A 27,527-nucleotide genomic window follows, 5' to 3' on the forward strand; every position below is an offset into this window, starting at 1 on the left:
AGCGCCGCCAGATCAATGTTGAGACTTGGCAGCTGTTCATCGGTCAGCATTATGCTGCCTTTTTCACTCCTTTTAGATGGCGGTAGTTATCGGCATCTCTTGTAATGTGAAGGACAGTTTTCTCATAGATTCCGCACCCGCGCGATTAATTCGAGTTGCGTTCAGTTGTCACCATCTATTCAACCGTCACGCGCATAGCTGTTGCTTTTGTTAGTTCAACCTTCTTTGTTTAGGCTGATCCTGGAACCAGGAGAGGGATGCGGCTGTTACTCAGCTGGTCTGTTCTCTCATGGAACGAGTTGCTGTCGGAGAAAACGCCAATTGCGTTTAACTTTTCCCTTTGCTTCATTATTTCCTTCAGTTACGGCTCGCCGCGACGCTGGCAGATGCCCGGGACCATACACACGTGATATGGGTTAGATAAGGTGGGAAATAAAATAATGTGAAAGAGCGTCCATCATGAAACCCTGCAATGACCCTTAAACCCATAAGCAAGATGACTGTCGCCCGTTACCGCGTCTGTTTTTCCGCAATTGTATAGCACTTTTCGTGCAAAATTGGCAACTAGAAACAAAAATCGCAAGGAGTTGAGAAATTAAGCGATCTGCTAAGGGAGAGAGCCAAGGGAACAACTAAACTGCAAGCAAAAGCGAATAATAAGAAAGTTAAGCGTTGTTTATGAGCATACTTATGGATCAACATCTTTTTATTTAAAAAGGAAGTAGAGAAAACGCCGCCGGAAGTGGAGAACAATTACTTGTTTTCAATGACGCTTCTACAGTTATCGGTCGAACCGCCTCACGTAGCCACTTCTCTGCTCTGCTTATGTGGGTGTTTTTCTAACCTTTCGCGGTGAGCGCAGTACGTCTAGAATCGCAGAGTCCTGCGCTCTACGCGGTTGTATGGGACTGGCAGCCGCACAGCGTTACGCAATTCGCGGAACTGTCAAAACTGATCAGCAAGGCGAAAATAACTGATATTCGAAACTATACCATGACAAAGACTGAACAAGCCGTAAAAAATGAACGCAGCCAGAAATCAGTAAAAAAGAAACCTGGCATAGGACAAACCATGATGTATGCACCAAAAGAAAAGAAGGATAATATCATCAGCAATCTTGAAGATATAGTAAAGCAGCGGAAAAATTCTAAGCTGACCTGTATACAGTACCCAGAGGAGTCACGATACCTCACTTAGAAACAGTAATGAACAGGATACAGAAACTCTCCTGTAACTAGCGATGAGGTCAGAAGGGCCATGCAAGACATGAAACGATGAAGAGCGGGAGGAGAAGGTGGAATAACAGTCGATTTAATCAAAGATGGAGGAGACATAATGCTTGGAAAACTGGCGGCTCATTATACGAAGTGTCTATCGACTGCAAGGGTCCCAGAAAACTGGAAGAATGCAGACATTATACTAATCCACAAAAAAGGAGACGTTAAAGAATTAAAAAATTATAGGACCATTAGCTTGCTCCCAGTATTATATAACATATTTACCAAAATAATATCCAATAGAATAAGGGAAACACTGGATTTTGTCAACCAAGGGGACAGGCTGGTTTCAGGAAGAGATACTTTACAATGGATCACATCCATGTCATCAATCAGGTTATCGCGAAATCTCCAGAGTACAATAAGCCTCTCCATGTGGCTTATATAGATTACGAAAATGCATTTGATTCAGTAGAGATACCAGCAGTCATAGATGCAATACGTAATCAAGGAATACAGAACGCTTACGTAAAAAGCTTGGAAAATATTGCTACATGCGTGTGGTATTTGTTTGTTTGAACGAGGCGCGTGGGCGCCATCACTCCAGAAAAGAGGAGGAAGAACGAACTGGGCTCGCGCTGTGAATCTAACCGGTCAGTGCTGCAACCGTTGTTGTAAATATAATCTGTAAATAGTTTCTCGTCTTACTGACTCGTCCTTCGCGAAAGAATATCTACAGAGGTTCTACAGCTACCTTAATTCTACACAAGAAAAGCAGGGGGATACCTATAGAGAAAGGGGTCAGACAGGGAGACACAATTTCTCCAACGCTATTCATTGCGTGCTTAGAAGACTTCAAGCTATTAAACTGGGAAGGCTTAAGAGTAAAGATCGACGGCAAATATCTCAGCAACCTTCGGTTTGCCGATGACATTGTTCTGTTCAGCAACAATGCAGACGAGTTAAAACAAATGATTGGAGACCTTAACAGAGAGAGTGTAAGAGTGGGGTTGAATATTAATATGCAGAAGATGAAGATAATGATAAATAGCCGGACAAAGGAACAAGAGATCAGGATCGCCAGTTGGCCACTAGAGACTGTGAAGGAGTACGTTTACCTAGGTCAATTAATCACAGGGAACCCTGATCATGAGAAGGAAATTCACAGAAGAATAAAAATAGGTTGGATCGCATACGGCAGACATTGCCAGCTCCTGACTGGAAGCTTACCATTATTATTGAAAAGTAAGGTGTGTAATCAGTGCATTTTGCCAGTGCTGACATATGGGGCAGAAACTTGAGAGCAAGTTAAAGACCGCGCAAAGAGCGATCGAACGAAGATTGCTAGGCATAACGTTAAGAGACAGAAAGAGAGCGGTTTGGATCAGAGATCGAACGGGTATAGACGATATTCTAATTGACATCTAGAGGAAAAAATGTAGCTGGGCAGGTCATGTAATGCGGCGGTTAGATAACCGTTGGACCATTCGGGTTACAGAATGGGTACCAAGAGAAGGGAAACGCAGTCGAGGACGACAAAACACTAGGTGGAGCGATGAAATTAGGAAATTCGCGGGCGCTAGTTGGAATCGGTTGGCGCAGGGCAGGGGTAATTGGAGATCGCAGGGAGAGGCCTTCGTCCTGCAGTGGACATAAAACAGGCTGATGATGATGATGATGGAGGTGGTGGGCCCCCCCCGAAAAAAAATCCTGGGTACGTGCCTGATACCTACCGTCTACGTTCCACTGCACACGCTCGACGTCATCCTGAAGCGGACCGAACCACGGCAGTGCTTACATCATGCGCAGTGGCGCTGGATGCAGCTTCTCTCCATGTACCGCGCGATACCAGCAAGCGCCTCGTCAGTGCTTTCACCTTCTCTAGTCCGCCGACACCTTCCGTCTTCTTTCGCGTCAAGTACTAGTATCGTATGGTACCGAAGGTCGAACAAAGCCTTCACGCGGTGAGCTTTGCCGCTGACGTAAGATGTGCTGCAGGCAAGCGGTGCGTGATGGGCGCTAGATGAACCGTGCTTTCTCCCGTTTAGGTTCTAGAGTTCGTACTTGGCCATGTGCTAGCACTGCAAGTAAAACGCCTGGCCACCACAAAGACTACTTAGTAACTGAACTTGAAAGCTAGCACGCGCTGACTGCGTTGGTCCGCCACGGTCTCTCTCGTGGTTGTTCGCCGCATCCGCTTATAAAGCCGAAGCCACGCTTGCACTGAAAGTGCGCACATCATCGTGTGACCAGTCAGCCATCGCCATCGATGCAGCCTCGTCTATCCGGCTGCGGCCTGCCAATCCCGCTATCTGATGAGCAGGTCCACCGCGTCTCAGTGATCCCGACATTACACTTACTGTATGCCAAAAAGAAAATATTTTCGTTTGTAGCGGAAGAGACCGTATTTCCACTTAGAATTTCCGGCGAGCGTGAAATATCAAAGCCTGTATTCACAAAAAGGTCCGCCGGTAGCATTGCTGAAAAGAAACGTTTAAAGCAATCTTGTTGCTAGAAATATTATTATAGAAGACGGTTGGCCAATGTCAAGCAGCACTCAAGAAGAAATAACTTTCTGAATTCAGTCTCAGCTGCGAATTCAGCACAACCCAATTCGCGATGGCGGTCGACGGTAATGCCTTTAGCATTCAACAAATACAGGTATACAAAGTATCGCCCCCGTCGAAAGGGGTTAAGTATGAGGAGTGTAGCGCAGCGGCACTCCATTTTCGCGCTTCCCAATGAACACCTGACGCCATCTAGCGGGCCCGGTGGGAAGCCTGCGCGTGGCCTCCGAAACGCATGGCGCGCTGGTGCGTGCGAACGGCGTTCCTCTCTCGCGCATTCTTGTTTGGACACTCGGCGCCATCTAGTCGCGCGGTCAAAAAGTCCACACGTGGCCTCAGAGACGAGAATCGTGGCGCGCCGGAGCGTGGGAACGCTGAGAATTGTTCCCTCGCTTGGAACACGCCTGGTGGCATGTACGCAGTCACCAAAGTTGGGGAAAGGTTCGTTGAAAAGCTGCACATGCCCAGCGCATTCATGGCGCAGCTCGCTAAAGCATCGGCTTGAAAGATCTTTATTGCGAAGTGCATACAGTGCAGAGGTACATACATACATACATACATACATACATACATACATACATACATACATACATACATACATACATACATACATACATACATACATACATACATACATACATATTTAGCGCTCGGAAAGTGCGTGAAGTACCATAAGAAAGTTAACACAATGATAGCCAGGTTCGGCTTTGGTGTGTAGCGTAGCTGCTGTCGTGCTCAATTTCATGGCGAAATTGCAAGCCGGAAATAATGCGGTGGCGTGCCGGAACAAAGAAGGGGGCGCTTTTCTTTCACCTATAGTTGTTGGCATGACGTTCTATGCTCGTCTGTGGTCCAGTGAGTCAGGCCGTATCACGCTTCCTTGTTCGCTATGAAGAGAACAAGAAGGCACTTTCTCCCGCGTCCACAAGGTACAGACGCTCCAGTGCCGTCCACTCTGCGGCAAAATCGCGGCGCTGGCTACACCTCCGCATTCGTTTACGCCTACGTAACAGATGCAAGCGCAGTGCGCAAGACAGAATCGCGAAGATTGCCCCGACGACTCCGCCCATCCATCAGTGCTATACCTTATGAGACAGCGCGTGGGATCCTCTCGAGAAAGCATGCACCGCGCCAAGCGCGTCGAAAGCTATTTGTCAGAGAATGCTGACGCCCTTCAACATTGGAGCGAGACGAGTTCGACAAGATCCCCGCGAAAAGTGGACCTTAAAAAAAAAAAAAAAACTTGGTTCGCTTTATCGCGAAAACAGCCCAAGCCGGGTTTCACGTATAAGCCCATCGCTCCCTCCTGTGGCCCTTTCTCTCTCCGCCATGCGCTGGCACGATTTCATGCGTGCCTTATCTCGCGAACCCGTGCTTTGTTTGCGGACCGCATGAGGCTGTAGTATAGAAAGCGAACGCGGAGTACACAAGGGAGAAAGATTCGCGTCACCCGTTGCCCCTGCGAGGTTGTAGTTTCGTTGTCTTTGCAATGTTAGGCGTAAGCTTTCGGTTATATCCTGGTGCTTTGCCCTTCTTCTGGCAAACATTCGGACACTTTATCTATATGCTTTAGATTCACCGATGTCCGCAGCCCTATCCGCCCCCGCCTTTGCGACGTAATTTATAAGCCCCGCCGTTTATATCGCATCTAGGAGGTCTGGTGTTTCTTTCGTATTCCTAAAGATGCCGTAAACAACGTTGGTTGACATAAACTTCCGAAACTTCCGACCCGAAAACACGGGTCGGGATTCTTCTGTGTTTATTTACTGATGGCGCTTTTCTCGTTGAATCATTTTCATGAGCTTTATAGTGGAACCGGCGTAACGTTTACCGGGTGACTCCATGATGCTTACTATTTTTATTCTAGATGCATTATGAGGACACGAGGGAAGGGAGAACAAATCGCATGTATCCCAGATGTTTTACAGATACCGTGGCTTTTTTGTCTTGTTTTCGGCGTTTACGTGCCGGGTAAATTTGGAGCGGTGGTAGGGCGTTTGCATTAGCATGTCTTCAACACTATACAAACAAATAACAGCGGTTGCCTCCAGACGAGGAAATCCAGGCCAGATGCAGGAATGCATGACCACCGTCTCTAAATATGCAAAAACACGTCGATTTGACATTTTGCGCTCAAGATAACAGCCGGCATTAGGCCGCGTTTACGCATTGAAAAGTGGGATAATAATTACGCAGCCACAACGCTTCTTTCCTTTTTTCAGGAATTTATGTGAAGCTAAGCTTTTGTGAAGCTGTAATCAAACGCTATTAAACTGTTTTTCTATAACGCGCCTTCCCACGACAGCAATTACGGCGACGACCACGCGTTTTCACTGCCCCGCACATCAGCAGCGCGCCACTCTCGTGATCGACACGACCACGCATTCCACTCGCCCACGAAGCGGCCCAATTTTCGTCACGCAATTTCCCCAGATCAGCCCAGTTTAGCCTTGCACTATCTTCCGCGCCAACCGAGCTTGTTTAGCAAGCAGGCATAGATGGAAAAGCACCAGGAAACAATGCTTACAATGCATCGCTTTATTAAGGAATCAAATTGCGCGCTCGAAGGCGCGTAGTGCTTCCACTGGGGATATTTAGGCAGTGCTTGTTGTTTCCCTAAATAAGTCCCCAAAGCACAGAGCCGGCAATCTGCGTATCGGTAGGGCTAGTACAGATGGGGCCACGTGCAAGCCAATTCGTTGTTCGAGTGCTGTCCTGAATGTGAGCTACTCGGCCAGACAGCAGCAGCAGCCATCTTCAGCAAAGACGGGGAGGGTTTGCCTGGCAATGGCTCGCCTTAAAGGCAATGAATTCGCTGTGTCGTAGCGGTTAAACTGTAAAACGCTATTTTGTTTCCTGAGCCTCGGTTCTCTGGGATGTCCTATTCAGTGGTATTTTGAGCGGAAGCGCTCATCCTGTGGCAGCTCGCACTCCTTGGAAACGAAAAGGTACACGTGACGTCATAGCATGTCAGACCGCACTGCGTGGTTCTAACTGCAGAGAAGGCGCAATGAGAAAAACGGGGAATGGGGGCTAGCCTGCTGATATTTTCATCTCCCCCGAAAAAAAGGTGATGCGCATGAGTCACAACCCTCGCTTATTTCGCTGCGCCATCCATTGTTATGCAAATAGGGAAGCCATAAGAGATGCGGTTGAATAACCTCGCTATGGGCGCCAGGCGGGAACGCTGCTTAATCTTATAATGCAGATGGCGCCCACGTAGTAGCGTGTGCGTTTATTGAGCGCATTGGGGACACATTACGGGCGTTTTCTTCTCCGCTGACAGGTTACCGCCGTTTTACAGCGATAAGTATAGTCTCGAAAAATCGGTTTATCCTGCACGGTGTACGTAATGTGCCGTAACGTGACGATCATTTCGTCAGACTCGGAAGTAGCCATGGGCGATCGTGAAAGGATGCGCAAATAAGATTTACCCCTAAGAATATAGGCAAACATCATAAGCTATGTATTTGAAGGTTTCCAAGAAGTCGGACCATCCTACTTGATGGACTGAGGGAAAAAAGATTTTGAGGTAACAAATCGTATCTGAAAGGGTGAAGACGAACGTATAGTAAAACTTAGGTAGCATAGCATTCTTTATTCTAAAGCAGTTTGTATAGTAACACGTGCATACCTACTTCTATCACTACGGCTGCTTGTGCTCTACTCTTCCACTACCGTTGAGCGTTCAAAGTAACTTGTTTGGCTGGGCACAAGTTCGCCCAATAAATAGTCCAATTCGTAATTCACAGTTTGACACTGCCTGCTTCTTTTTCCCTAAACTGTGACAGTGTTAAACGACATGGAGCCCATAGTATCACAACACCTGCAAAGATTTATTGCCTATACTGGCGAACATTACTTGTAGGAAAAAGTAGCAATGATGACATAATTGATTAGAATGAATCACATTTGCTAAAAAGCTTGCAAACTATTCACTCTAAAACAATTGCCTCAATGGCCGAGCATTTAGGCCGAGCACTATCGAATTCAGGTCATATTCCGAATGTCACTACCACTTTTGATATATTCATTTTAACAATGTGCCACGCGAAATATTGACATTCTATTTAACACTTTCCCGAGCGCCCTGCTCTGTTAGTTTGGCACGGTCATAACTGTAGCTGTAGCCCATTTTTATCAGATTTTGGGGACGGATATCTTGAAGATGACGCTAGTTCCAGGATTTTTTTTATATACATGGGAGAGTGAACGTCATACTGCTCTGCTTTAATTTCACATTTGGAAGATCCGCCGTAAAGTAAAATATAAGAAAGATAATTAGGCGATCTTTCAAATTAGCTACGTGGGATAGAGCGATATTCATGCAGGTAACTTCCGCTAGTTGCGGCTGAATAGGCATAGTAGGGGTGTCACAGGCCGTCTTTAAAAAATATCTGTACGAGCTAAAGTAAAACAAGAAAATTCACGCATAAGAGAAGTCTAACATGCCTGTTAAAATCAGGCATTTGCCGTCAGATAACTGATACAAGCGGTACCAAACCTTACTAAATCATGTACACTAGGTTCTGGCTTCGCCATTTCTATATTATAATTATTTCATTCTTTTTCTGGATTTTCGTCTCCATTTGATCCCGTGTTCCACTGTATGGATTCTTCCTTTTTTACGATCAGGCAGCTAATTATTTCCGGTGGCTGAGAGCGCACTTCCTCTTTGGCAAGCAAGCAGCCGGAGATTGCTTAAGTAACAAATTGCGTTGTTTACTACCCTTCGACATAATTTTTTAGAAATAGATAGTATGTGACCAATTAGGGGGGCAAACGAATGCGTTAGCATTACATCGCTCGCACCTCGCTTGAGGTTCGGGATCCATGACTGAAACCGCATTGGCCACATTTGAAAGTGTTCTTTCAGAACTCACTCGACACTGGTCCATGCCACATGGAGGAGCGAAGTGCCCCTGACGGTGGTTTGAAACAGATTACTGTCAGTTGCATTATATATATGTATATGTATTTATATATATATATAGTGCAACTGACGCTTATTATAGATATAACATATACTTAGATGAAACATGTCAATGTGAGAACATTGTAGAGCAACATGAAAAACTCCCGATGCAGCTTTCAGTTGCTTGATACATGCTACATAAAAGTGTTTTTTCGAACGTGAAAGAAGCCCCGAATACACACAAAGTGCCTCGAGCGGCCAAGCGGAGGGACCAAGATGCGATGCTTCCCTGTACTAAATAACACTCTCTGTGCGTAGTGATTGGCACCGCTCTGCTTTTCGTTGCTTCGACTTCTTTCACTTATTCGAACCGCAGTTCACCATGATGCGCTTGTGGGAATTTCTTGTGCCAGAGCGTGCAGGCACAGGCACTACGTGTTTGCCTAGGCCTTCCGCGCAGCGCCTCAACAGCTGGAACCATTATAATGGCTCAAGACCATCCCATCACGACTTACATTAGCACCGAAGCGCTTAGAGCCCATGTTCGTCATGTTTCACGGATGCAGTCAAGCTCTCTTGCCTGCCTGCCTGAACGACGACCACAGGCGTCCTTCTCCAACAAGGTCAGCACCCATCGTGCCTCCTTACCATTGGGTTTCACACCCTCTGCACGTTCAACCTCAGCTTTGTGGTGTTTAAAACAACCTCAAGTGCGTCTTACGATTCCAGGGATAAGAAAGAAGACCGACCTGCCTACCTTGGCCTTGAAGCAAGCAGCTCTGGATTGTTTGCACACTTTCTACTTTGATCGAGTACACATATATACGGATGTCTCTTCCACCCAGACCAGCTCCACCGGGGCAGTGGTTATACCATCACGATCACTAAGCATCGAATACAAGATTTCTCATTTGACATCGACCGGTTCGGAGCGTGTTGCCCTCCGAGGTGCCGTTGATCATATTAATAACCAACCGGCTAATCGGTGGCCTATATTCTGTGATTCGAAGGCGGCCTTACAATGTCTTCTGGCATCTCTTCGTCGCGGGTCATGTGAACAACTCGTGTCGGAGATACGAGAAATGCACCATCACATGATCGCGAAAGGACATGACGTCGTGTTTCAGTGGCTGCCTGGTCATTGCGGTATCTCCGGCAACGACCTCGCTGACGAAGCTGCTAGAAAAGCACACGACGGAGCAACCCTTGTGTCAATACCTTTATCGCGGACCGACGCAGCCCAACACCTAAGCAAGCTAGCGCACTCTTTGACATTGGAGAAGTGGCACACACCTGAATTCACTTACCATCGCTTGCATTCCCTCGATCCCTCTATGCAACTGCGGCTGTTACCAGGTCTTCCGCGAAATGAGGAAACAGTGCTGTGCCACTTACGTTTGGGCGTCGCATTCACAAATGCTTATGCATTTCTGATTGGAATGGCTGATAGCGCCGAGTGCAATGCCTGCGGTGTCGAGAAAACCATAGAACACCTACTGTGCTACTGCCCATCTTATGAAAATGAAAGGCAAGACCTCTGCACAGCTCTCATTCAGCTAGATGGAAAGCCGTTCACCTTGAACAAGATCTTGGGATCATGGCCTCGCATATCACAGCTACAAAAGGCCACAAAAGCGCTGCTGCGATATTTGAAAGCGACCGGATTGTGTCAGCGTCTGTGATCCGGACTGAGTGACCGACTGATATCTCCAGTGGACTTTCTCTCTCTTTTTTTTATCTTTCCGTCCCCCTTTCCCTTTCCCCAGTGTAGGGTAGCCAACCGGGCTCAGTCCTGGTTAACCTCCCTACCTTTCATTTATCATTCTCTCTTTCTCTCTCTCTCTCTCTTGTGCCAGTGTTTGTAACGTCGCACAGCCTACGAAATCTCGCAAAGGGCGGTTTCAGCAAAAGAATGATCCGAGCTTGGTACCCGAACGCACTGTCGTTCGCGTTCTTTCGAGTCTCTACGTCATTTTAAGAATGTATTTTCTCATGCGGGATCATGCATTGAGTAAAATAATAAAAGGACGAAAATATTTAGCCGTTCTCACAGACGGAATACTGTCAATACGACGCCGAAGAGAAATGTTGTCTTGTTTTTTTTTTAATTTTTTTTGTATAACCGCACCTACACTCGCATAACTTTTCTACGTACTGTAAGGAATCTCTCCCAAACCACGATGTCTTGTCGTTAAATATGCGCTGTATATCCAGTCCCTCAACCTTCGGACTTGCATCTTCCGCGTTTTTTTTTTTTTTTTTTTTAAATCGTGAGGCGAAGTCAACGAAGCGTGTCTACACATTCAACACGACATTTTCCTCCGCGTTCACCGAGGATGCGTTGCACCCGATTTCTTCTTTCCTGACGAGATGATGGCGACCCTTTCTCCATTCAGCCCCCGGCTTGCAGCTATAACCTTCATCTCAGCTTTCACGCCACTGCAAAATGTAATCTGTCATCGCGGTTTGCTTCTTTTTGTGCGCTTATTTTTCTCTTTCGTCAGGAAGATATTCTACAATACTGCAGTCGTCTTTTCATTATTTCCTTCTATATGCTTTTTCCCGAGGAGGTATTCTATAGCGGGCGTCTGTCGCGACGTCCAATATCCGGACCCAACACACATGTCTGGAAATGTGACGCAGGATTTTATTTTACTATATGCCTCGTGCTTTCTTTTTCAATACTTGAATATTCTGCCCCGGCTTTCGAAATTTTGTCTGTGCTCGTCGTGATTCAAATGCGGACGGGTGGCGGAAGGGATAGACAAGTCAAAGGCCGTGTCGTAGGCTGCACGATTGAATTAGATCCTCCGGGGACGAGATTCCTGGGCCGGTGCGGTGACTTGCAAAGAAGGACGAATGGAGACTCAGCTAAATGTCGACACACGAAGCATCATAGAGAAGGTTTCGTCTCGCGTTGAGCTTTGTTGTCGCTGTCTTGTGGATGTAGGTCGGCCGCGATTCCGGCTAGCTATGGCTACGTAGAAATAAACGAATGCTCGCTTACGGGTCGTCGTTTGGTGAACGTTATACAATTGGAGCCGCAACCAGTTACTACCGTTCACTTGTCAACGCTTCAAGAGTTAATGTTTACGCATGGTGCATGCAATGGTTGATGATGGTTTGCTGTCCTGTACAGAACTCATTTCTGTGTCAAAAAACTACAGCAATGATAAATAGTTCGTTAATGCGCCCGTGCACTTAGTACACCGAACACGGGTGTAATCAGTCACAAGAGCACCGTTTCTAATATGGAAATAAAATTAATCTTAGCTGATATTTTTTCATAGAAGGTAAGGTTCCACTGTTCTTTAACTCCCTTTCAACGACCTCACAGCTTCTGTACCACCCCGATATACCAGTCTAAATATTCTCCCGTTCACTTACGAATTTTCTTTAAAGTTAGCTCTGCTCATTTTGCGTCTGCGTTATATACATTATTGTAAGTAGTGTACCTCTCAATAAAATATTACTCGCTTTTCTGGACACCCTATCTTACTATTAACTAAAGTGCATACTAATTATGATAAACACACAAGTTCTTCTTTCAGTGGGATCTCCTCTGAACTTATTGCCTTCATACATTGAGTTATCCCATTCCACAACATCATTTAAAAAAGCAATTAAGAATTTTGTTGACGTATGTTTATCGTTTCAAAAGTATTTTCATCTGTTACATTTCGTCTTTTCCAAAAATTACTGTTATATTACCAGTAATGTTCGCGCTATTTTTTCCTAATAATGCTTTTGCTGATAGAGTGTGTTCTATTATGAACTGATGTGTTTTATTTTTCATTCGCATTAATGTGTTGTACATGAATTGAGTCAAAAATTTGCTATGATATCGCTTCTTTTGCCGCCTATGCTTTTGCAACTGTGTGATTAGTGAAGCTGCTTTTTTTATTTTCCTTTATACGTCTTCTGCACATGCACTCGTAGAAGGAAGCCAGACTTATTTTTTTTATGGGACCTCTTTGTGTTGATAATTTGCAGTATAATCACTGCGAAATAAATGTTCAATAAATCTCAAATGAACGATTGCCTTGTGTATGATCGTCAGAAATTATTGTATCGTAGAATCCGTGCTCATCACTGCTGGAAAAGAAGCAAGTAAGGCACCAGAAGCCATGCAGCACTGATCGAATGTGTAAATGCAGGTCAGATCGTATCGTTCTACCTTTCCTTTCATGTGTATACATGTTTTCAACCGAAAAATTCATTACATTTCTTTTTGTATTGTGTGACCTCATTATACTTAAGGTTCATGCGGCTCTTATTTACTGTTTGCGTCACTAATTCAACACATCTGTTTCGTCAAGAGGGTGAAAAGTCGAAATAATTTGGCCCACCTACAGTTCTTCAACGTGCAAATAAATGGAAGTGCATGAACCTTTTGCATTTTCCCCTCATTTAAGTGCGGTCGCCGTGGCCAGAACTGGACCCTCCCATCATCCACGCGTCGCCGCTGACAAACAAGCTGGTATAACACGATGCCGAGTGGTTCAGCAGCTCAGATATTGCGGGGCACTAATCACGGCGCCACCTGGCCTGCTCTACACATTCTTCACGTTTTGCCGTCTAGCCAAACATGCTCCGGCCATGTAACCTTCGTTAGCGCTGGCTCCGCTGTGCTTTCTTCTGGTCCTGCGTTCAGGACGCTGTTAGCTTTACTGTTCCCGTTATGTAATCTTATTTGCTCAGTGTTCCTGCAGTATGTTCGAGGTGCTGCGGTCTTGTGTTTCATATTGACTGTCAGTACAAGCCTTCTTTTGAGGCACACTTCTACGGTAGTATTCCTCTAAGCTTGCAAAAATTTCAGCTACAGGAAGGGGGGGGGGGGGGGGGCTGCCTAAAGGCAGGGGGGCTGCCTTTTGCTTGTCATGTCGTCAGCACGCATCTTGATTACGCCGCAAAAAGGCAAGCAACGCCAGCCCACGCGAGGAAATAAACGCAGGGTAGCTCGGAACATGAAAACAGTGCCAGGGAGTCGACAAGTGCAAGAAGAAACAGTACATGCAGAACATTGCGGCTTTGTGGAAGACCAGAGGGGATAGCTTGTCCATTGGACTTGTATTGCCAAATAGGAAAGGCGGATATAAGACAAAATGCATCATATTCAACCAGTAGGAATCTATGTATAGGGAAGCTTTTTGCGAGTGCATGGAGGGTCGAAACAAGGGTTTGTATCTGTTGAGTGTCGGCAGAAAGTGACACGGAAAGTTTTTTGCGGCATTGTAGAGAGGCTAATACAATGTCGACACCGCTGCCGCTGATCATGATTATGATGAGCATTTATTGGCATTTCCTTTGAAACGGAACGGTGCAAAATAATCACCCAGCTTACTTGATTTATTCAGCTATGCTGTACATGCTTTTTTTTTAGTTCTAGCATAGTACTAATATCCGTGATCTTTTTTTTTCTTCCTCAGAACTTCCCCATCTACCCTATGTCGCTACCTATGCCCGTAACGAATTCGCTGGTATTAACCTCCTCCCTTTTTTTTTTTTCACCGGAACACTAAACGTCTCTTGCCTATCTTGAATGCAGAATGGTTGATGTTTCCGTTCACTTCTAATTCGAACGCTTCTGGAAGGTGCATGTAACCTATGGTTGTAACCAGGCGAACCCCTTCGCATCGCATTGGCTTGTGATGAATAGTCTCCGGATTTTCGCTGCAGCATGCACTTGCCTCTTCTTGTTGCGAATATTTTCTCCGGCATTTTTTTTTGTCCTTAAGTAACCAGCTCAAACCTCAAGTAGTAAGGCACTTCCCTTTCTGTTATCCTACGGATTCTCTCTTCTAATTTCTTTTTTTTCACTTCTTGTTCACTTCCTTTTTGTTTCCATTCTTTACAACCTATTCCCTGTGTTTTTATCAGTCTCTGTGTCATGGCTCCTGGTTGTCTATTTACGCTTACAATTATCGTGTACTTGGTTGCCAACTTTTGTGACCTCTTCCTCCATTCTGTATCCATGCTTTTCAGCTACAGATACTCGTGCACCTAAGCCGCCCACTTATTTCTGTTCATCTTCCCGAATCTTCAAAGAGTAATTTTGCTCTACTCTTGTCTGACTTCCAAAGGGGCCCAGCCCACGTCACCCTGCAGTGTCTCATTTTTTATTTTACAGTGGGATCGCTCGCCTCCGCGTATGCGCGGAGGCGAGTGTCATCTGGTGGGTGTGCAAGGAACCCTGTGGCGGGGACGGCGCGTCCTCAGCTGTGATTGGTTGGCCTGTTTGGCTCGAGAAGAGCTAGGCCACAGCACCCACTGCCACGGAATCCCGCGCGGTTCGCAAAGTACTGAGCATCGGGAATCGCGCACATTGCATGCCTAGATTGTACCAAAAGGCCGGTGCGTGTGTCGGGTTTGGTGGCAACTGGCATAATATATTTTTTCCTTCACAAGCTTGAACGTTGGCACAACAATTATTTTGTTATTCGATGCGCTTGCTTTTTTCCCAGTGCCACCGCTCAAGTTTATTGGCTAATTTGGAACTTGGAATGGACGTGTATCTCCAGCTACTGTGTCTTTTTTTTTTCGAATCATGTGAAGCAGGCAAATGCTGTCAATTGGCCACCATCATAGCCTCCTGTGCGTTACCGAAATTTTTTTCACGATTTTATTTTTGTCACGCTCTTCTTTCCGCCTTTACTTCCCCTTTCCCTTGCCCTAGTGCAGGGTAGCAAACCGGAGGCTTTAGCTGTGGTTGACTTCTCTGCGTTTCTCTCATTTACATCTCTCTCTCTCTCTCTAATCATCCAGATTTCTAGCAGAGATTCTCAATATCTCCATTAATACATAAACAATATGTTAAAAAATGCGTATCTGTGCAATAAAGATCGATCGCACAGATCTATAGATTATGCAGCAAACATTGTGCACAGTGATATGTTATGTAGTAAGGTTACCTCTGTTTATGTGAAAGTGAAGGCGAAGGCTTATTTTTGCTTCTATTACATAAACGGGAGCAGGGGCAAAAGACTACAAATGCCTGACAAATGGCTTCCGCTCCTTTTGGCATTCAGCACTGTGGTACATAATATGATATGCGTTGGTGACATCATATCAAATCAATCTTACATGTGCAGTATGGACGTAAACATGTTATCGAAATGAAATTGATCAGATAAGTAGCGTGACATACAAAATAAATACATACAATATAAAATAATATTACTATTAGATTAACGAACGAACTTACCAGTGTACTCGTCAATTTCTCTTTATGCATGTTAATTACAATAAAATTTAGTTTTTTCGTCGACTCTGTGGTCCGTATACTTTTGCTCACGGGTGCAGATATAATCTATATTGCATTTCATTCGCTGTAAAGTGCATTTTCATGGATTTCTGAGATAATTTACTGTAATCAGGTAAATTTAGGTGATATAATAATTCAGGACTCTGGTGATTCAACTGCTGTCAGCCATAAATTGTTCGAGATGTCATGTCTGTTATCCCAGATGTGATTGACAGTGAAAAATGAACAATTTGATAACTAAATAAAATGCGCGGACCCAACACACAGGTTGGAACCTGTGTGAAGGTAAGCGTTCGTGAAGAGGTTAATGAAATGCTCTAAATATGCCTCTTTCTTTCGTGCGCCTTTCGTGTAAAGGAGACTGACCTGCACGTGTGCTCTTGCATACCCGTGCTACTCAACGTAAGAAATATTAGATGTGCTTCTATGTTTCCTTTCAACTTGCTAAAGCAAAAGCATTTTATGGCGAGCTCTCCAGCCCTGTCACGCGAAAAGTACAATGCCTTGTATCTGTCCAAAAATGCGTAATTCGCAGAGATTTAGTCGTTATGATAGTGTAAATGTATATGAGCGGTAGCTTTTAAGCGGTTACGAACAATTTAAAGCAAGAAAGAATACCAAATAAAAGGAGAACACCAATAGAGGTCCATATGGCTCTTTATAAAATGCATGGGGAAGCTTATTGCAGGGGCAGGCAACTGAAATTTGGGGGTGGGTAAACTTGAAATTTAGGGTGGGCCAACATGAAATGTTGGGGGGGGGGGGGGGCAACCTAAATTTTGGGGTTGGGTCAACTTGAAATTTCCATGTGGACTAACTTAAATTTAGAGGTGGGTCAGCTTGAAGTTTGGGGGTGGGGGTGGTCCAACTGAAATTTGAGTGGGGGCAAACTACGTTTTCGGGTGAGTTTGCTTAAAGTTTGGGTTGGCACGACTTAAATGTGGGGTTGGGCAAACCTGAAATTTGGGGGTTGGTTCAACTAGAGATTTTTGTCTGGTCCAATGGTTGATTGAGCAGTCTTCAGCATCCTTCTAGTTATGTACACTTCGCGGGCAAGTAAGCGTGTTAAGAAACCTGGCACATTTTCATTGTTTCTTATAAAGGCACAGTCAGAACGCGGGAGAGAGCTTGCTTGAGCAAGGAACGTGCGCATTAGACAGGTTTGCGAGAGCAACAGCGAGGGTCACATGGTTTCGCGGCGATGCACTCTCATTTCCGCGGCGTCGAAACGGAACGATAGCCAAACGAAAAAAAAAAAACAATATTTCTGCCCGGAACGATAACTTAACCGAAACGTTATTTATTATTTTGTTTCGAAGTGAAACAGAGAAATTTTTCATCATGTCTTGGTTCGAGGGTAAAGTCGCCAATTCTAAACAACTGATTTCAGGCAACGTCAGAATTAGCGCGTATATCGCAGGCAGAGATAGTGCGAGCGAAAACCGGTCGAGCACTGCACTAATCTATGGATGTAGATCGGGGCACTAGCAAATCCTCATCATCGCAAAACCCAGGGCCTGCCTGCTGAAGCGCTTATTGTTTCGTTTTAAACTGGTACAAGCGCTCTGTTACCGAAGTGTTATCTTTCGTATATGTTCGTTTCAGTTCGTTTTATTGGAACAATGGTTTCGTATTTCGGCGAATACGCTCGATGACGTGCTGCTTCTGAGACCCTGCTCAGTGCCTTGACTCAAGACACTGAGCATGACCTCAATTCATAATCCTGTAATTGGGAAAAATAAATGCCATCTTTATATCGTTACGTTCGTTCGAAAATTTTTGCGTGCGTACCTAAAGCGTTACGAAGCGTTACGGATCAGTTCTTATGTATTTTTTTGTCCCGGAGCAGAACCGGAATGGAACGCTTGCTTTTCAGTGCAACGAAACTAAAACCAGAACGAAAAGCGTTTCCTTCCGACAATCTGCTCCCCCACGCAACGCCTCAGGCGCTACTGCGGCAGCTGGTGTTCTCTTTCGCCTGCTCTGCTTCGTCGAGGGGTGCTCGTGCCCGGCGTTCCGGTTCAATTGGTACGATTGCATTGAAGGGATTGGTATGCGTCGAGAAAATCTGGCAAGTATCCACTCAAGCCTAAGTATTCTATGCCACCATGGAGGCTATTGATGTATACGCGCATGAGCTACGGAAATCAACTAAGCGAAATTAAGCGAAAACGAAGTCACATCCGAGCAAAACCGAGCTTGCGCATTAGTAGGCCATTCTCAAGATTTTTGTAGCTCTTTCTATTGTGACAACAATGGTATGAAGACACCATGCGCATTTCTGCCATCATCGTTGCTGTCACCGAGATGTTCCGTATAAAGTACAGGCGTTATAACATCGACCCTGCGTGTCCTCGCATCCTGCCTATGCGAGTGAAAGTGTTCGAGGGTGAACCGAGGATGGTGATTCAATCTGTGGCGCGCAAGCCCCGTGGGTAGGGTAGGGAGTGGAGGGGGAGGTTGGCGGGGGGTTCCATTCCGGCGGCTGCTGTATGTGGGCCGGCCGCACGGGCTCGAAGGCGATCTGCGATGGGGTCGGAGTTCGCCGCTTAGTTCACGTTGCAGCGAGAGGCAGCTCAAATGTCAGTGCGCTCGCTGCTGCTGCCACGCTTGCTCACTCCCGCGTTTTAACAGCGAGTTTACGCTGCCATCCAGAGAGGTTTGTTCATATTTGCTTGTGCGCTCGTGACACCATGCTTGTTAATTTAGTTGTTAACCGAATGTTTACTAGCTTATACGGTCCATAAAACTGCTATTCTTACTTTGTATAGCTGTCTAGTTCTTCGCTATCGCAATCGATGATTCGCCTTCATGGCGAAAGTGCGACTTCTTTTTTTCTGTCCCTAAGCTAGTCTTCCCTACGTCTGCCATGGCAATCCCGAAGTGTTTTCCGAGACTTTTATAAAACGATAACCCGAAGGAAAAAAAAAACAGACTGCCAGTCGGAAGTGATACCTCTCGACCACTCCGCCGACAGAACTACAGGGAATAACACACCTTAACAGGGCAGTAGCTCCTCAAACGGTTCTGATAGGCCGACGCCACGCTCTTCAGTGCTTCAGTTTATCTATAAATCAGCGCGGAAGTGATGCGATTTAAGCGAACAAGCAGTCATACGTGAAAGGCTGTAAGGAGAGAAGACGTCGAATAGTGTCTTTTCACTTTACAACCGTCAACTACCACCTTCACAATAAGTGCTATGTTCTTATCGATTGTACTTTGCTCTGCATCCACCTCGAATATTTATTCCAACCGAGGTTGCATAGAAGAGCACAATACTTACTGTGTATAATACCGCGTCGGCCCAGATGCCACGACAGAAGAAGCACGCGCCCGAGGAACTACGATTAGCTGACGCTTTATGATTACTGTGCAATTTGCAGCTGACCTATAAGACCATCTCAAGCTGAAACAACTGTAACGAAGCCAGGGGAGAGAGGGGAAAGTTAGAGAAGGAAATAAAAGAAAAGGCTACGCCATTCCACTTCACCAACGGGAACTCCGCGTTCTAGGAAGTTGGCATCAATAACTGACTCTTACTATACGACTTAATCCAACACTGACTTAGCACAAATCGCTGGAAAATAGACACATATGGCTCTTTGCTTGTTTGTAATGTTATAGTCCCCGAACACCTTTAAATATACACGTTCTCGAAAAACACCCTTAACACCCTGCAAATAATGAAAGGGTGCGTTAAGGGTGTTTTGCTAACGGATGCACGTATATTCAAGTTTTTCAGAGAAATTACGGTCCAAAATAGATGTTTCCACGTACAATCCCCACCCTAGAGGGTGTTATTTTCCTATGTGTGGGGTCCTCCCTTCCACTTTTGCTGTGACATCTTGTCTTTTGAAGCAGTTGAAGCAATTGGGCTCATGCAATGAGCGATAAATAACCCGTGTCAATGTTTGAAGCTCCTTCAAAGTTTTGCTCTTCGCAGGCGACGTAAAAGTGGAGAATGTTTTGGCGGTGGATAGTGATGTATCGGAGACGATGGGTGTAGCTATCGCTCGCCGTTTATGCTGGCAACCTCTTCATTGTTTCGGTCTGCGTGAAGCTTCAATTACTCGTTGGTATCCTCTTTCAGGGCGCTGATGTCGCTCTACACCAGTGTCTAGCCTCCTGGTACTGTTTCAAATCTCAAGCATTTTTGCGGCAGCCTTGAAAAATTAAAACCACAAAATTTATCAGCACGGAAGGAATAATTCGTGTATTTGTAGGTATGCTTTAAAAATTCCCCGTTGAAGATTTCGCGTTTAAAGTAAGACATCAAAAGCTGTTTATTTAATTATTGTTTTCTAATTACTAAAGATCATAATCAAAAATAACCTGAGTGGCTCAAGAAGACAGTGAACAATACTACTAAAATTTCACCTCCAGTTCCTGGCCGACACCGTTCTTGGGGACTTCTTGTGACAACTGAAAATTACAATTAGTTTTTAAATCGCGAACAGCCGGCTCAATTAGATTACTATATTTCAGTAAATTTTCATTTCCATCGATATCACAAGACAAAATTTGGCTGGTTTTCAGTCCTTTTAATGCATTCGCAAGAAGTTTTGCGTGCGGTGGGCCAAGCCATACACAACGCAAAATAATTTTGTGGCCTTGTGACGCATATCTTCAAAATGCTTGCTACTGAATGAATGAATTCTGTCCACTAAATCTTTTTCTTGAGTATCTTGTTTTAGCAATTGGAGAGACTGATCGCAATGTAAGTGATTGTTTGAGATTTTACGCGGCACAGCATAGCCTTAATAGGCGCAGTACTGTGTTTCGGTACTTACTGGGTGATTTGTGCTTAGTCCATCACTGCGATTGCATTCGAATGAAAAGTCATCAAAAGAAAAGAAAAGCGAAAAGCCTGGCGAACCCCGCGAGTTAAAGGAAACTGTATAAGAATGAGACTCAGTGAGCGGAAAAGTCACAGATCACTGAGAAATACTGATGTGCTGAAGTTCTAATCCCATGCATTGTTTTGAGAGAGAGAGAAGAAACTTTATTAATGAATGGCCGGCAGTTTCATTGTGGTGGCCTCAGGTGGCGGCTCCAAGTCCTTGGACTCGGGCGGCATCTTTGGCTTGCCGGACGGCCCAGAGCTCGTCTGCTAACTCTGAACTTTTGAGAGCCGCCTCCCAGCGGTGGCGACGCCGATGGAGAAGGTCCCCGGCGGGCCGCGCAGCTGGGGCGGCGTCGGGGAGAAGCGAGCTCGAGGCTTCCCGTACTGTGGTAACGGCCGCGATTACGGACGCGTCGCGAACGGATGTGGTCCCATTACCGTGGTTGCCGGCACATTCCCAGAGCATATGTCGCAGCGTTGCTCGCTGTCCGCACGCTTTACAGGCATCTGTTGGATATAAACCTGGGTAGATGTGATGTAGGACCGCGGGGCTAGGGTAGCTGTCTGTCTGGAGCAAGCGTAAAGTTACGGCCTCATTCCTGTTTAACTTGTCGTGTGGCGGTGGGAATGTGCGTCTTTGGAGTCTGTAGTGTTGGGTGAGATCTCTGAACGTGGTCAGGCGATCGCCCCTCGCCCATTGTGATTCTTCTTGCCGCATTTCTGTTGTAGTGTCCCGATCAGGCAGATCCGATGCCCCGCTCTCGGGGGCTGGGGCGGCGGCCACATAATCTGCGGTGGCTCGGCGTGTGAGACCTCGAGCCGTGGCGTGGGCCGCCTCGTTGCCCGCGAGCGGGACATCGGTGTGTGCCGGGGTCCAGAGGAGGAAGACTGTAGAATTTTGGGGTTGCGAGGGCGATGACGAGTCGCCGTCGTCATAAATTTGGAGTATGCGGACCGCTTCCCGCGAGACGCGACCGCGCGCGAAGCCGCGGATTGCCGCCTGCGAGTCGCTGATCACGATCGCAGCGCTAGGCACCGTGGCCAGTGCTAGGGCTATTGCGGCTTCTTCGGCCGCCTCCGTGTGTGCCGTGGTCACTGTAGCGCTCGCGAGGCACTTTCCCGTGCGGTCTACAACCGCGATCGCGTGTGCGCTTTTCTCTCCTTCATATCGCGCAGCGTCTACATACACCGCCTCGTTGCCGTTGCCAAACTTCTTCTGAAGGTCTCTTGCACGTTTGTTGCGTCTCGCGGCGTGGTGCGTCGGGTGCATGTTTTTGGGAAGCGGCGGGATGATCAGGCGGTCGCGGACCGAGGCCTGAACCGCCATCTTTTCTCCATGCTGACTGTGGTACGCGATGCCGAGTGCCTCGAGGATGCATCGACCTGTCTTTGAATGAGATAATCGTTCGTACTGCGCAATGTGGTGCGCCTCGATTAACTCGTCAAGTGAGTTGTGAAGCCCGAGCTCCAGAAACTTGTCGGTGCTCGCGTTGAGTGGAACGCCGACCGCCCTCTTAAAAGCCTTTCGTATCATGCATTCGACCTTGTTTTTTTCGCACCCTATCCACTTAAGGTAGGGGGCAACATACGTTATGCGGCTTATCGCGTACGCCTGCACGAGACGGATCACGCAGTCTTCACGCATACCATTGCGTCTATTCGTGATGCGACGCAAGAGTCGTATCGTTTCATCTACCGAACGACGAAGTCTTCGCACCGTCTCTCCGTTATGGCCATTTGCCTGCAGGTGTAACCCCAGGATTCTAATTTTGTCTACGTGCGGTACGGGAGTACCATCTGCCAATATAATACGTATTTTGGAGTATTCCCATTCTTCGTCGCTCAGGGTTTTACGACCTCTCCTTGTGGGTTTGTAGATTAACAGTTCGGACTTGGTAGCCGAGCACTCGAGGCCCGTTCCACGCAAGTAATTCTGGACCGCATCTACCCCTGCCTGTAGCGTTCGCTCGACGTGACCGTCACATCCTCCCCCGGGAACCCAGAGGGTGATGTCATCCGCGTATAGACTATGATGCAATCCTTCTACTTCTGTTAATTTCTCGGGTAGACCGAGCAGAACTAAATTAAAGAATAATGGTGATATGACGGATCCTTGCGGCGTGCCGGACGGACCCGTCTCAAATTCCGGCGATTCCTCGTCGCCAACGACGATGCATGCATGCCTGCACGCGAGGAAATCTCTAACGTAATTATACGTTCTTTGGCCAAGTCCTAACGTTCTAATTGTTTTTAAGATTGCTTCGTGTTTAACGTTATCGAAGGCCTTTTTAATATCTAGGCCGAGGATTGCCTTAGTGGAGCTGGTAGTGTCGTCTACGATCTGGTGTTTAAGCTGAAGCAATACGTCCTGTGAGGAGAGGTTGCGGCGGAATCCTAGCATGGTGTGCGGGAACGCGTCACGATCTTCGAGAAAGTCGGTCACGCGGGGGAGAACTGGGTGTTCCATGACTTTTCCAACGCAAGACGTTAGCGAAATCGGTCTTAGATTATCGAGGGTAACTTGCTTGCCGGGTTTTGGAATCATGATAACGCGGGCCCGTTTCACGCTTCGGGAAGGGAGCCCCCTCGCCAGCACTCGTTGACGTAGGTCGCGAGGCGGGAGATCGACTCGTCGTCTAGGTTACGGAGAGTCTTGTTGGTAACCCGGTCCGGGCCGGGCGCCGATCGGGTGTTTAATTCAAACAGGACTATCCGAATTTCTGCTTCGCTAAATTCCGCGTCCAATTTCTTGTTTGCGAAGCCGTCGTATTCAGCATGTTGGATGCTTTCGGCCTTCTTAAAGTAACGATCACGTAGTGCGTCGAAGAAGTTGTCACCTTTGTAATCTCTTACTAGTCTACGAGTCTTGTGGCCTTGAGCGGCCCTAGTATCCTCCGGATCTAATAGGTGCCGAAAGAGGCGCCAAGCGCTCTCCCCGGCCATCTGCCTCTCGAGGCCGTTGCACGTGTCTTCCCACTGTGCCCTGGATACCTGGAGTGCGTGTTCTTCGATCTCTCTGTCTAATTGTGCTATGCGTTTGCGCAAAGTCTTATTGTCTCTTTGACATTTCCATCTCTTTAGAAGTGCTCGCTTTGCTTCCCACGTGTGTAGCAGCCTGCTGTCAATTATCTCAAGGTTCGCCTCGGGCGGAACTTCGCTCGTTGCCGCGTCTACATCCCTTCTGAGCGTCTCGGTCCACTCGTCTATGTCCGTAATCGGCTCGTCGCCTCACCCCGCTTCTTCTCGTTTCTTGCGGAACGTGTCCCACTTCACAAGTTTGAGTTTACGGCCTTTGCTTACAGGGTTAGTCTCACGACCGCTCGGGCCCGTGCCTATCGTCATCTCGATCAGCATGTGGTCACTTCCTAAATCTTCTTGCGTGTTTTGCCAGTGCGCTGTGGTTACATTCGAAACGAACGCGAGGTCGGGTAGCGTGTCGACACTCACGCTGTTCCCTCTGCGTGTAGGATCGGCGGGATTCGCGATCAGTTCAAGGCCGTGGTCTTGCGAGTCTTCCCAAAGGTGTTTGCCTTTGGGTGTTTCTCGGGCGTAGCCCCAGGCTCCGTGGGGCGCATTAAAGTCGCCCGCAACAACTAGAGGCTCGCCGCCGGAAGCCGCGCGCGCGCCCCGGAGCAGGTCCCCGAAGCGATGCTGCAGCGTAGGTTTACTGTACACGTTATGGACGAAGAGTCCGCGGCCACTCTTAGGAATTCTACGAATACGTGAGGTATCTTCACGGAGGGAAGTTCGCGCTGCGCTACAGTAACGTTACGCCGAACGAGCACGGCGGCGACCGGCAACGGGCGGGGCGGGGGCGACGGCCGGTGCACCACCACCGCCCCTGGCCCAGCGCCATCTGCCACGTGGGGTGTAGACCATTTCGTTCTTTGTCTGTTGTCCGTCGCGGTCGCATCTATGGCTTTGTAGCCAGCTAGTTTGACCGGATAGTTTGTCTCCTGTAAAAGAATTACGTCCGGTTTCGTCTCGCGGCTGCGTATGAATTGCTGGAGATTAGCGCGCTTCCTCCTGTAGCCCCGGCAGTTCCACTGCCAGATGGTGTATTGTTGTTGTTTCCCAGTGTTAGTGTGGTTCGTTGCGTGTGTAGCCATGATGATGCCTGTGTTTATTTTAACCCATCGCCATCGAGGCGACTTGGTTGCTGCTGTGGTTGTGTCTCTACGTCTGTGAGCGTGCTTTGCTGCGGCTGATTGTGTTGTTGTTGTCTGGAGTAGGGCTTGCTCATCGTTCTTATTGGTCTACCCGTAGCTGGCGGCAGCCTCGCTTCTACGTCGTCTATGCGCGTCAAGTGCGCGGCGAGCATTTGTGTTATTTGCTCAGAGAGCTTAGCCACCGCGTTATTAAACATTTCGTTCATATGTGCCGTCTGTTTTGCAAAACGTTCCTCGAGGCTCTTCTCGATGCTGTCTACTCGTTTCTCTAATTTCTCGTAACGGCCGCATGGCTGTTTGGTGTCGGGTCTTGCGGGATCTAGTGCGATCCTTTTCGCGGTAACTGGACGATTAACCCGTTCATCCGCCGTCTCCATCGAGCTACCCTCGTCATCCGTGTCCAACCCGGCCGGCTCAGGCCGAGATGGAGTCGGTGATCGAGGCACCGAGGATGGCGGCATCGTCGTGTGACGTTGCTGTGGTTGCTGCGATTGTGGAGGCTCGCTTTCTAATGGTTCTAGGCGTTGTCGTAGTACTCGCTCTATCGCTCGCTCGAGCTCGTTCCCACCGCCGCCTCCGACGGCGGGCCCGCCAGGGCGTCCCACCGGAGCGCCTCCGCCGCCGGGAGAAGCGGCGACAGCCGCCCAGCTCACCTGTTGCCCAGTGCTCCTGTGACCTTGCTGCTGCCACGGCTGCTACTGCTGACTTTGTTGATTGATGTGGCCGACAGCTGCGATGCCCGGACCGGCACCACCGCGCGCCATCGACGTGCTTCTCGGCCGCTGTGGCCGGTTGCGAGAGCGGGAGCGGGATCGGGATTTTCCCACGGCGCCCTTCCCGCCGCGGCCAGCCGAGCGTCCTCTTCGGTTGTCGGTGACTAAATGGCGGTCTATCTCTGGGTAATTCAGGTAGTAGCATCCGTTGCCATTACAGTCGCTGCTGCTGTTGTAACAGCTGCAGTACTCTGCGGCCGCTTCTTCCTCTTCTTGTCTTTTTCGCTCTAGTTGGCGGCGCTTGACTATGTACGGGGTGTTGTATCGCGCCTTGCACCTGCGGTCTCCCGTGAAGTGTCCCTTGCCGCATAGTCGACAACGCGGGTCGCATCGATGGTCAGGCGACTGATTGTTGCGTCCGCATCCACGGCAAATCTTGTCGTTGGGGCTGGGGCACACGTCGGCGCGGTGTCCCATCCTGCCGCACTCGTAGCATACGTGAATTTGCTTCCGGTAGAGGGAGCATCTGACGAGCATAGGTCCGTAATATACGTATCTCGGTACGTGGAATCCGTCGAACAAAACGATTATGTTGTCTGTGTTGCCCATGCGCTTGGCGTGCAGCACACCGGGGTTGCGCTGCGTCACTAGATTAGCGATGACGTCTGCCGGGCTCTCGGTCTTTGTAATGTTCCTGATCAGGCCCTTGGAAGTGTTCTCCGGGGCGGCTTGATAGGCGTTCGCCTCGAATTCTCGGTCTCCGATGCAAAGCTTGCTAATAGCTCCGTAACGTTTAGCTCTGTCTTCAGACGGCGTGCTGAGCACCACAACGTTCTGTTTAACGTTGAGGCAGATGCTATCTTCCCCGGCCGCTTCTCTACCTACACCCGCCGCGTTACGTAGGCAGCAGTAAATGCGATCCGTCCCGTAATCGCGTACGTTGAAACCGCCTCGGGGGCGTACGACGATTTTGTAATCGTCCGGCGGTAACTCTGGCATTCGGCTTGCCATGGCAATCTGATGCACTTGTCGGGCGTACTTCCTTTTGTACTGCGCTGTGGTGGTTCCCGTATTCGAGGTGGCTACCGTCCGTCGCTGCATGTGCTCCTGCTGGTTATCCGCCGACTCGGTCACACCGTCGGCCTGTTTCTTCCTCTTGACATCGCACCACCCCGCTCCCTCGCCGAAATCTTCCGGCCTGATCTCTGTTCCATCTACCTGGACAACTTCCATTTAACGCCGGGAAAGGCCTGGCACGCTGCCGTCGGCGACTGGGATCCCCAATGAGCTCCGGCGACAAGTTAGACTTTGCAAGCCCCACCGCCGTGGCGGCCAGGCATTGGTGGCGTACGTGGAAATGCTAGGCTTAGCTTGCCCCGCTTGCGTGGCGGACAAAAGGCGCTGCCTATCGGCCAGAATATGGGCCCACCTGGCAGAACTTGATGTTGAGGGAGTCCTGAAGCTTCCGCCTGTCGCTGGCAAGAAGAATTTCCACGAGAAGTTCAGTAATCCGCCAAAAACATAGGAAAGTAGCGGAGCCGACACGAAGCACGTCCGCCTTGTCTGCATTGTTTTGAACAGAAAAAAATTGTCCTAGAGCCAAAATAGAACCGGAAGCCACAAAAAAACAAAGAAAAAACAGGGACACTCAATGCAGTGTTGAAATCCACGTGACGCAAACGCTCTTTGCATTAACGGGGTAACAACAATATCAAGTGACATGAGCCTAGGCTGGTCATTTGCATATAGCTGTTGGCTGTCAGTGTCATGAGGTCTGAGGCAATGTGGGATACTTGTGGAGGGAACAGAGTCGTAGGGAATCTTTGGCACCGAGAAATA

This window comes from Dermacentor andersoni, chromosome 7 (assembly GCF_023375885.2).
Source record: "Dermacentor andersoni chromosome 7, qqDerAnde1_hic_scaffold, whole genome shotgun sequence".
NCBI classification, from domain to species: Eukaryota; Metazoa; Arthropoda; class Arachnida; order Ixodida; family Ixodidae; genus Dermacentor; species Dermacentor andersoni.